The 11704-nt window shown below is 39.1% G+C and overlaps 1 non-coding gene across 1 annotated transcript; it reads right to left on the bottom strand.

Annotated features, from left to right (window-relative positions):
• Positions 1 to 3379: 3379 nt before the first annotated feature.
• LOC112774944 (small nucleolar RNA R71) lies at positions 3380 to 3487 on the bottom strand. Its single transcript, XR_003189397.1, has one exon. It is a non-coding gene; the product is annotated as a small nucleolar RNA R71 (small nucleolar RNA).
• Positions 3488 to 11704: the final 8217 nt, after the last annotated feature.

Below are 11704 nucleotides of genomic sequence, written 5' to 3'. Positions count from 1 at the left end.
ACTTTGATTAAGGATAGATGACGTAAACTGGCATTGAACGCCAGTTCCATGCTGCATTCTGGAGTCAAACGCCAGAAACAGGTTGCAAAGTGGAGTTAAACGCCAGAAACAGGTTACAAACTGGCGTTCAACTCCAAGAAAGACCTCTACACGTGTAAAGCTCAATGCTCAGCCCAATCACACACCAAGTGGGTCCCGGAAGTAGATTTCTGTATCATTTACTCATTTCTGTAAACCCTAGTAACTAGTTTAGTATAAATAGGACTTTTTACTATCTTTGGATTAGATCTTTGATCAGTTTTATGCTATCTTAGACTTTCATGGGGGCTGGCCATTTGGCCATGCCTGGACTATTATCACTTATATATTTTCAAACGGTAGAGTTTTTACACACCATAGATTAAGGTGTGGAGCTCTACTGTTCCTCGTGAATTAATACAAAGTACTATTGTTTTTCTATTCAATTCAAGCTTATTCCTATTCTAAGATATCCATTCGCACCCAAGAACATGATGAATGTGATGATTATGTGACGCTCATCATCATTCTCACTTATGAACGCGTGCCTGACAAACACTTCCGTTCTACATGTAAACAAGCTAGAATGAATATCTCTTGGATATATAATACAGAGGACCGAGTCCGAGATATTAGAATCTTCGTGGTATAAGTTAGAACCCATGGATGGTCATTCTTGAGATCCAGAAAGTCTAAACCTTGTATGTGGTATTCCGAGTAGGATCTGGGAAGGGATGGCTGTGACGGGCTTCAAACTCGCGAGTGCTGGGCGTAGTGACAGACGCAAAAGGATAGTAAATCCAATTCCAGTATGATCGAGAACCGACAGATGATTAGCCATGCAGTGACAGCGCATTGGACCATTTTCACAGAGAGGATGGGATGTAGCCATTGATAACGGTGATGCCCTACATAAAGCTTGCCATGGAAAGGAGTAGGAATGGTTGGATGAAGACAGCAGGAAAGCAGAAGTTCAGAGGAATGAAAGCATCTCTATACGCTTATCTGAAACTCTCACCAATGAATTACATAAGTATCTCTATCCTATTTTAATTATCTTTTAGTACACTGTAATCTCTTAATACATTTGAATCCGCCTGACTGAGATTTACAAGGTGACCATAGCTTGCTTCAAGCCGACAATCTCCGTGGGATCGACCCTTACTCACGTAAGGTTTATTACTTGGACGACCCAGTGCACTTGCTGGTCAGCTGTGCGAAGTTGTGACAAAGTATTAAGATTATGAACGTGCGTATAAAGTTTTCAGTCCGTTACCAAGGAATGGAACCGTCACGATTTCTGCGCACCAAGTTTTTGGCGCCGTTGCCGGAGATTGTTCGAGTTTGGACAACTGACGGTTCATCTTGTTGCTCAGATTAGGTAACTTTATTTTAATTTTAACCTTTTTGTTTTTATTATTCTTAATTTCGAAAAATAAAAAAAAATTTATAAATTCATAAAATCAAAAATATTTTTGTGTTTCTTGTTTGAGTCTAGAGTCAAGTTTGAAGTTTGGTGTCAATTGCCTCTTTTTAATTTTCTAAAAATTATTTTCAAAAATTTCATGCATTGCATTCTTCATGATCTTGAAGTTCTTCTTGGCCAATCTTCTTGTTTGATCTTCATATTTTCTTGTTTTGTGTCTTTTCTTGTTTTTCATATGCATTTTCAATTTGTTAATGACTAAAGAATAAAAATTTTAAAGTTTGGTGTCTTGCATGTTTTCTTTTCTTGAAAATTTTTTAACAATAAGTTCTTGGTGTTCATCTTGACATTCAAAGTGTTCTTGGTGTTCATCTTGACATTCATAGTGTTCTTGCATGCATCACATGTTTTGATCCAAAATTTTCATGCATTGAGTCTTTGGGTTGTTTTTTTCTTTCTTCATTGAAAATTCAAAAATCAAAAAAATAAAAAAAATATCTTCCTCTTATTTCACTCATAATTTTCGAAAATTTGATTTGATTTAGTCAAAAATTTTAAAAATTTAGTTATTTCTCATGAGTCAAATCAAATTTTCAATTTAAAAATCTTATCTTTTTCAATTTTTTTTCAAAAATCAAATCTTTTTCATTTTTCTTTCATAATTTTCGAAAATTCCAAAATGATTTTCAAAAATATTTTTCTTATTTTGTTTCATAATTTCAAATCTTTACTAACAATTAATGTGATTGATTCAAAAAAAAAATATTAAGTTTGTTACTTGCCTAGTAAGAAAGGCTAAATCTTTAAACTCTAGAATCATATCTTTTTAGTTTCTTGTTAGTCAAGTAATCAACTTTAATTTTCAAAATCAAATCTTTTTAAATTTTTTTTTTCAAATCTTTTTCAAATTAAGTTTCAATCACACCTTTTTCAAAATCAACTTCAAAATCTTTTCTAACTTCCTTTCTAACTTCTTACCTTTTTAAAATTGATTTTCAAATTTTTTAATCAATCCTATCTTTTTGTTTCAATCATATCTTTTTCAAAACTACCTAACTAATTCTCTCTCTCTAATTTTCGAAAATCACCTTCCTCTTTTTCAAAATTCCTTTTTAATTAACTAATTATTTTAATTTTTAATTTTAATTTTATTTCTTTTCTAATTTTTGAATTTTATTTTAATTTATTTAATTTTCGAAATTCCCTCTCTCTCATCTCCTTCTAATTATTTATTTATTTACTAACACTCCTCTTCACCCAAAATTTGAACACCATCTTCCTCTCTTTGTTCGAGTTTTTTCTCTTCTCCTTCTTACATTCTTCTCTTCTTATACTCACATAAAGGAATCTCTATACTGTGACATAGAGGATTTCATATTTTTTTTGTGTTCTCTTCTTTTTCATATGAGCAGGAATAAGGATAAGAACATTCTTGTTGAAGCTGATCCTGAACCTGAAAGGACTCTGAAGAGGAAGCTAAGGGAAGCTAAAGCCCAACTCTCTGGAGAAAATCTGACAGAAATTTTTGAACAAGAAGACAACATGGCCGAAAATAATAACAATGCAAGGAAGATGCTTGGTGACTTTACTGCACCAAATTCCAATTTACATGGAAGAAGCATCTCAATTGCTGCCATTGGAGCAAACAACTTTGAGCTTAAATCTCAATTAGTTTCTCTGATGCAACAGAACTGCAAGTTTCATGGACTTCCATCTGAAGATCCTTTTCAGTTCTTAACTGAGTTCTTACAGATCTGTGATACTGTTAAGACCAATGGGGTTGATCCCGAGGTCTACAGGCTTATGCTTTTCCCATTTGCTGTAAGAGACAGAGCTAGAATATGGTTAGACTCTCAACCTAAGGATAGCCTGAACTCTTGGGATAAGCTGGTCACGGCTTTCTTAGCCAAGTTCTTTCCTCCTCAAAAGCTTAGTAAGCTTAGAGTGGATGTTCAAACCTTCAGACAAAAGGAAGGTGAATCCCTTTATGAAGCTTGGGAGAGATACAAGGAACTGACCAAAAGGTGTCCTTCTGACATGCTTTCAGAATGGACCATCCTGGATATATTCTATGATGGTCTGTCTGAGTTATCAAAGATGTCACTGGACCATTCTGTAGGTGGATCCATTCACCTAAAAAAAATGCCTGCAGAAGCTCAAGAACTCATTGACATGGTTGCAAATAACCAGTTCATGTACACTTCTGAAAGGAATCCTGTGAATAATGGGACGCCCATGAGGAAGGGAGTTCTTGAAATTGATACTCTGAATGCCATATTGGCTCAGAATAAAATATTGACTCAGCAAGTCAATATGATCTCTCAGAGTTTGAATGGATTGAAGGAATCATCCAACAGTACTAAAGAGGCATCTTCTGAAGAAGAAGCTTATGATCCTAAGAACCCTGCAATAGTAGAGGTGAATTACATGGGTGAACCCTATGGAAACACCTATAATCCCTCATGGAGAAATCATCCAAATTTCTCATGGAAGGCTCAACAAAAGCCTCAACAAGGCTTTAACAATGGTGGAAGAAATAGGTTTAGCAATAGCAAGCATTTTCCATCATCCACTTAGCAAAAGACAGAGAGCTCTGAGCAGGATCCATCTAGCTTAGCAAACATAGTCTCTGATCTATCTAAGGCCACTCTAAGTTTCATGAATGAAACGAGGTCCTCCATTAGAAATTTGGAGGCACAAGTGGGCCAGCTGAGTAAAAGGGTCACTGAAACCCCTCCCAGTACTCTCCCAAGCAATACAGAAGAGAATCCAAAAAGAGAGTGCAAGGCCATTGATTTAACCATCATGGCTGAACCTACAAGGGAAGGAGAGGACATGAATCCCAGTGAGGAAGACCTCCTAGGACGTCCAGTGATCAACAAGGAGTTTTCCTCTGAGGAATCAAAAGAATCTGAGGCTCATCTAGAGACCATAGAGATTCCATTGAACCTTCTTATGCCATTCATGAGCTCTGATGAGTATTCTTCTTCTGAAGAGAATGAAGATGTCACTGAAGAGCAAGTTGCCAAGTACCTTGGTGCAATCATGAAGCTGAATGCCAAATTATTTGGTAATGAGACTTGGGAAGATGAACCTTCCTTGCTCATCAATGAACTAAGTGATCTGGATTAACTGAGATTGCCTCAGAAGAAACAGGATCCTGAAAAGTTCTTAATACCTTGTACCATAGGCACCATGACCTTTGAGAAGGCTCTATGTGACCTTGGATCAGGGATAAACCTCATGCCACTCTCTGTAATGGAGAAACTAGGAATCTTTTAGGTGTAAGCTGCCAGAATCTCATTAGAGATGGCAGACAACTCAAGAAAACAGGCTTATGGACAAGTAGAGGACGTGCTAGTAAAGGTTAAAGGCCTTTACATCCCTGCTGATTTCATAATCCTAGACACTGGGAAGGATGAGGATGAATCCATCATCCTTGGAAGACCCTTCCTAACTACAGCAAGAGCTGTGATTGATGTGGACAGAGGAGAATTGATCCTTCAACTGAATGAGGACAACCTTGTATTTAAAACTCAAGGATCTCCTTCTGTAACCATGGAGAGGAAGCATGAAAAGCTTCTCTCACTGCAGAGTCAACCAAAGCCCCCAAAGTCAAACTCTAAGTTTGGTGTTGGGAGGCCACAACCAAACTCTAAGTTTGGTGTTGAACCCCCACATTCAAACTCTAAGTTTGGTGTTGGGAGGTTCCAACCTTGCTCTGAACATATGTGAGGCTCCATGAGAGCTCACTGTCAAGCTATTGACATTAAAGAAGCGCTTGTTGGGAGGCAACCCAATGTTATCTAATTATATTTATTTATTTTCCATTGTTATTTTATATTTTCTTTAGGTTGATGATCATGTCAAGTCACAAAAACTACTGAAAAATCAAAAATAGAGTGAAAAATGGAATGAAAAATAGCACACCCTGGAGGAGAACAGTCTGGCGTTTAAACGCCAGAAACAAGCATCTGTCTGGCGTTTAATGCCAGAAACAGGCACCAAGCTGGCGTTTAACGCCAAGAACAAGCATCTACCTGGCGTTAAAGGCCAGAACAGAGCATGGAAGTGGCGTTTAACGCCAGAAACAGGCAGCAGTCTGGCGTTAAACGCCAGGATTGCATGTATAGGGCGTTTTACACGTCTAAAGGGTACAAGGATAAAAAATCCTTGACACCTCAGGATCTGTTGACCCCACAGGATCCCCTCAGGATCTGTGGACCCCACAAGATCCCCACCTAACCCTATTCTCTCCTCTTCACACCTTTTCATAACTCTCTTCCCTAAATGCCCTTCACCAATCACTTCAATCACTCTTTCCCATCACCCCCTCACCACTCACATCCATCTTCTCTTCCCCATAAACCCCACCTACCTTCAAATTCAAAATATTTTCCCTCCCAAACCCAACCCTAAATGGCCAATTCCTAAACCCCTCCCCACCTCTATATAAACCCCTCATTCCTTCTTCTATTTCACACAACACAACCCTCTCTCCTTCCACATGGCCGAAACCTACTCTCTCTCCCTCTCCCCCATTTCTCTTCTTCTTCTACTTCTTTCTTTCTTCTTTTGCTCGGGGACGAGCAAACATTTTAAGTTTGGTGTGGTAAAAGCATAGCTTTTTATTTTTCCATAACCATTTATGGCACCTAAAGCCAGAGAAACCTCTAGAAAGAGGAAAGGGAAGGAAATTGCTTCCACCTCTGAGTCATGGGAGATGGAAATATTCATCTCAAAGGTCCATCAAGACCACTTATATGAAGTTGTGGCCAAGAAGAAAGTGATCCCTGAGGTTCCTTTCAAGCTCAAGAAGAATGAGTATCCGGATATCCGACTTGAAATCCAAAGAAGAGGTTGGGAAGTTCTCACCAACCCCATTCAACAAGTCGGGATCCTAATAGTTCAAGAGTTCTATGCAAACACATGGATCACAAGGAACCATGATCAAAGTGTGAATCCAAATCCAAAGCATTGGCTTACTATGGTTCGGGGAAAATACTTAGATTTCAGTCCGGAAAATGTAAGGCTGGCGTTCAACTTGCTAATGATGGAAGAGAACGCACGCCCCTACACAAGAAGGGTCAACTTTGATCAAAGGTTGGACCAAGTCCTCATAGACATATGTGAGGAAGGAGCTCAATGGAAAATTGACTCAAGAGGCAAGCTGGTTCAACTAAGAAGGCATGACTTCAAACCAGTGGCTAGGGGATGGCTAGAGTTCATTCAACGCTCAATCATTCCTACTAGTAACCAGTCTGAAGTTACTATAGACCGGGCCATCATGATCCATAGTATCATGATTGGAGAGGAGGTGGAAGTTCATGAGATTATACCTCAAGAACTTTACAAGGTGGCTGACAAGTCCTCCACTTGGGCAAGGTTAGCCTTTCCTCACCTCATATGCCACCTCTGCAATTCAGCTGGAATTGACATAGAGGGAGATATCCTCATTGAAGATGATAAGTCCATCACTAAGAAAAGGATGGAGCAAATAAGAGATCATGGACCTCAACATGAGCATGAGGAGATTCCTCACCATGAAATTCCTAAGATGCCTCAGGGGATGCACTTTCCTCCACAGAATTATTGGGAACAAATCAACACTTCCCTAGGAGAATTAAGTTCCAGCATGGGACAACTAAGGGTGGAACATCAAGAGCACTTCATCATCCTCCATGAAATTAGAGAAGATCAAAGAGCTATGAGGGAGGAGCAAGAAAGACAAGGAAGAGACATAGAGGAGCTCAAGAGCACCATCGGTTCTTCAAGGAGAGGAAGACGCCACCCTCACTAAGGTGGACTCATTCCTTAATCTCCTTGTCTATTTATTTCCTGTTTTTTGATTTCTGAGCTTTATGTTTATTTATATTTGTGTCTTATTACATGATCATTAGTGTCTAAGTGTCTATGCCTTAAAGTTATGAATATGAATCCAGCACCTCTCTTAAATGAAAACTGTTCTAAAAACAAAAGAACAAGAAGTACATGGTTTCGAATTCATCCTTGAAACTAGTTTAATTATTTTGATGTGGTGGCAATACTTTTTGTTTTCTGAATGTATGCTTAAACAGTGCATATGTCTTTTGAAGTTGTTGTTTATGAATGTTAAATATGTTGGCTCTTGAAAGAATGATGACAAGGAGACATGTTATTTGATAATCTGAAAAATCATAAAAATGATTCTTGAAGCAAGAAAAAGCAGTGAATACAAAAGCTTGCAGAAAAAAATAATAGTGAAAAAAAGAAAAGAAAAAGAAAAAGCAAGCAGAAAAAGCCAAAAGCTCTTTAAACCAAAAGGCAAGAGCAAAAAGCCAATAGCCCTTAAAACCAAAAGGCAAGGGTAAATAAAAAGGATCCAAGGCTTTGAGCATCAGTGGATAGGAGGTCCTAAAGGAATAAAATCCTGGCCTAAGCGGCTAAACCAAGCTGTCCCTAACCATGTGCCTGTGGCATGAAGGTGTCAAGTGAAACCTTGAGACTGAGCGGTTAAAGTCAAGGTCCAAAGCAAAAAAAAGTGTGCTTAAGAACCCTGGACACCTCTGATTGGGGACTATAGCAAAGAGTCACAATCTGAAAAGGTTCACCCAATTATGTATCCGTGGCATTTATATATCCGGTGGTAATACTGGAAAACAAAGTGCTTAGGGCCACGGCCAAGACTCATAAAGTAGCTGTATTCAAGAATCAATATACTGAACTAGGAGAATCAATAACACTATCCAAATTCTGAGTTCCTATAGATGCCAATCATTCTGAACCTCAATGGATAAAGTGAGATGCCAAAACTATTCAAGAGGCAAAAAGGTACAAGTCCCGCTCATCTGATTGGAGCTAAGTTTCATTGATATTTTGGAATTTATAGTATATTCTCTTCTTTTCATCCTATTTGATTTTCAGTTGCTTGGGGACAAGCAATAATTTAAGTTTGGTGTTGTGATGAGCGGATAATTTATACGCTTTTTGGCATTGTTTTTACATAGTTTTCTGTATAATTTAGTTAGTTTTTGGTATATTTTTATTAGTTTTTAATTAAAATTCACATTTCTGGACTTTACTATGAGTTTGTATGTTTTTCTATGATTTCAGGTAATTTCTGGCTGAAATTGAGGGACTTGAGCAAAAATCAGATTCAGAGGTTGAAGAAGGACTGCACATGCTGTTGGATTCTGACCTCCCTGCACTCAAAGTAGATTTTCTGGAGCTACAGAACTTCAAATGGCGAGCTCTCAATTGCTTTAGAAGGTAGACATCCAGGGCTTTCCAGCAATATATAATTGTCCATACTTTGATTAAGGATAGACGACGTAAACTGGCGTTGAACGCCAGTTCCATGCTGCATTCTGGAGTCAAACGCCAGAAACAGGTTGCAAAGTGGAGTTAAATGCCAAAAACAGGTTACAAACTGGCGTTCAACTCCAAGAAAGACTTCTACACGTGTAAAGCTCAATGCTCAGCCCAAGCACACACCAAGTGGGCCCCGGAAGTAGATTTCTGTATCATTTACTCATTTCTGTAAACCCTATTAACTAGTTTAGTATAAATAGGACTTTTTACTATCTTTGGATTAGATCTTTGATCAGTTTTATGCTATCTTAGACTTTCATGGGGGCTGGCCATTCGGCCATGCCTGGACCATTATCACTTATGTATTTTCAAACGGTAGAGTTTTTACACACCATAGATTAAGGTGTGGAGCTCTGCTGTTCCTCGTGAATTAATACAAAGTACTACTGTTTTTCTATTCAATTCAAGCTTATTCCTATTCTAAGATATCCATTCGCACCCAAGAATATGATGAATGTGATGATTATGTGACACTCATCATCATTCTCACTTATGAACGCGTGCCTGACAAACACTTCCGTTCTACATGTAAACAAGCTAGAATGAATATCTCTTGGATATCTAATATAGAGGACCGAGTCCGAGATATTAGAATCTTCTTGGTATAAGTTAGAACCCATGGATGGTCATTATTTAGATCCGAAAAGTCTAAACCTTGTCTGTGGTATTCCGAGTAGGATTTGGGAAGAGATGGCTGTGACGAGCTTCAAACTCGCGAGTGCTGGGCGTAGTGATAGACGCAAAAGGATAGTAAATCCTATTCCAGTATGATCGAGAACTGACGGATGATTAGCCATGCAGTGACAATGCATTGGACCATTTTCACAGAGAGGATGGGATATAGCCATTGACAACGGTGATGCCCTACATAAAGCTTGCCATGGAAAGGAGTAGGAATGGTTGGATGAAGACAGCAGGAAAGCAGAAGTTCAGAGGAACGAAAGCATCTCTATATGCTTATCTGAAACTCTCACCAATAAATTACATAAGTATCTATCCTATTTTAATTATCTTTTAGTACACTGTAATCTCTTAATACATTTGAATCCGCCTGACTGAGATTTACAAGGTGACCATAGCTTGCTTCAAGCCGACAATCTCCGTGGGATCGACCCTTACTCACGTAAGGTTTATTACTTGGACGACCCAGTGCACTTGCTGGTCAGCTGTGCGAAGTTGTGACAAAGAATTAAGATTATGAACGTGCGTATAAAGTTTTCAGCGCCGTTACCAAGGAATGGAACCGTCACAATTTCTGCGCACCAGTAGCCCAGAAAGAGATCCAAGAAGCTTCTTCTTGGCCGCCCCGGGTTTGGTCATCACAAACAAATAAAGAAAAAGAGAAATGGTAGGTCGGAAACCCAGCTCCTGACACAACAACTGAAAAATCTTCATGAAAACCCAAGAGTTTGGGTGAAGCTGAGAAGGAGCCACATTACAGTTCTAAAAGATATCGGTCTCAAATGCAGTAAAGGGAAGGGTAACACCTAATTTGGTAAAAAAGCAGTCATAAGCATAAAAGAAGGGACGCTCTGCCCGACCTAAGGGAGGAAAACTGACCCTCTCCTCAGGGTCGGGCGACAACAGCTCGTAATTCTTCTCATCCTCCCTATTCTCGCAGATCCTATGGAACCTCCTATACTTCTCACAATACTCTGGGTGTGCTACAGTCACACACATTAACACTATGGAATCTAACCAGTCAGCCATACCGGGAGGGACCTTTATAGACATCTCAACAATATTCCTTCGAGAAGACATAGAAAACTACACCTACAGCAAGAAAACAAAAGAAGCATTAGTTCCAAGTAACTCGGGCAGAATCAAAAAACAAAAAAGCAATCAGCAAACAACAAAATGCAACAGCGGAAAGAGCCCTCCAAGGTCCGCAAAAGCAAAAGCTTACCATTGAAACCTAGGGGCACCCTTTGGAGGCAGTATAGATACAGAAAGGGAGAAAACACAAAAACCAAAACCCAAGCGCCAACATTTCTTCCAACAAACAAGAAAAGCACAAAGACAAAAAAAAAAGCTTCAACCTTTTTGAAAAGCAAGGCAGGATCAAAACTTTGAAAAGAAAACAGGAGCATGTAGCAGAAACAAAAACACCAAAACGAAAGAAAAGAGCAGAAACAAACGGATGAACAGCAAAACATGAACGATCCACAGGCACCTCGAAAGGTCTTCAGAGGAGAAGGAAGCTGGGGGCAAAGTCGAAAGGATTCTGGCGAAAAAAACTTTCTCGCAAAACAAGCGAGAAGCAAAAATGAAGCAAGAGGAAGCAAAGAAAATTGAAAAGATCAAAAACCCTTTTGATTTCAAATAAAAGGGGGGAAACAAAACTGCAAAAAGAAATAAAAGCCCAATCAATAGGCTCGAAAAATGTTCACACTAACACGCTCGAAAAGGGCGCAGCATTTAAAAGCAAAGCAAAAACGCTTCGCATCTCGAGAGCAATAAAGACACAAGACTTACACGAGGAAGGAACACACCAAGAGTAACCGAACAAGATGCTTGAACACGACTTCCCCAAAAGGGTCGAAGCTCAAGGGCACAACATCTCGGAAAGGTCGAAGCTCAACCAGGGGCACTGTTCATACCTTGGACCAAGCTATAAGGTCTGGGTTGGACTAAAGCAGATCGACCAACCTCTTTAAAGGTTGGCTCGCCACCGAACTCTTCATAAAGAGCTTGGACAAATCACCACAGAGGCCCAAGAAGGCCCAAAGTAAAAAGAACCACCGCCCACTAGAAGGCGGTTAGACAAAGATAATGATCTCACCCACAAAAGATAAGATAAGACAACAAACTTATCTCAAATGATGATCATCAGGCACTACTATAAATACACTGGAGCACCTAGGTATAACTCATATTCCAATTCTACAAAAAACCTGCCTGAAGCCCATA

This window comes from Arachis hypogaea, chromosome 18 (genome assembly GCF_003086295.3).
Source record: "Arachis hypogaea cultivar Tifrunner chromosome 18, arahy.Tifrunner.gnm2.J5K5, whole genome shotgun sequence".
NCBI lineage: Eukaryota > Viridiplantae > Streptophyta > Magnoliopsida > Fabales > Fabaceae > Arachis > Arachis hypogaea.
Note: the sequence above shows the minus strand (reverse complement) of the source record. Positions and strands in the feature narration are given on the sequence as shown.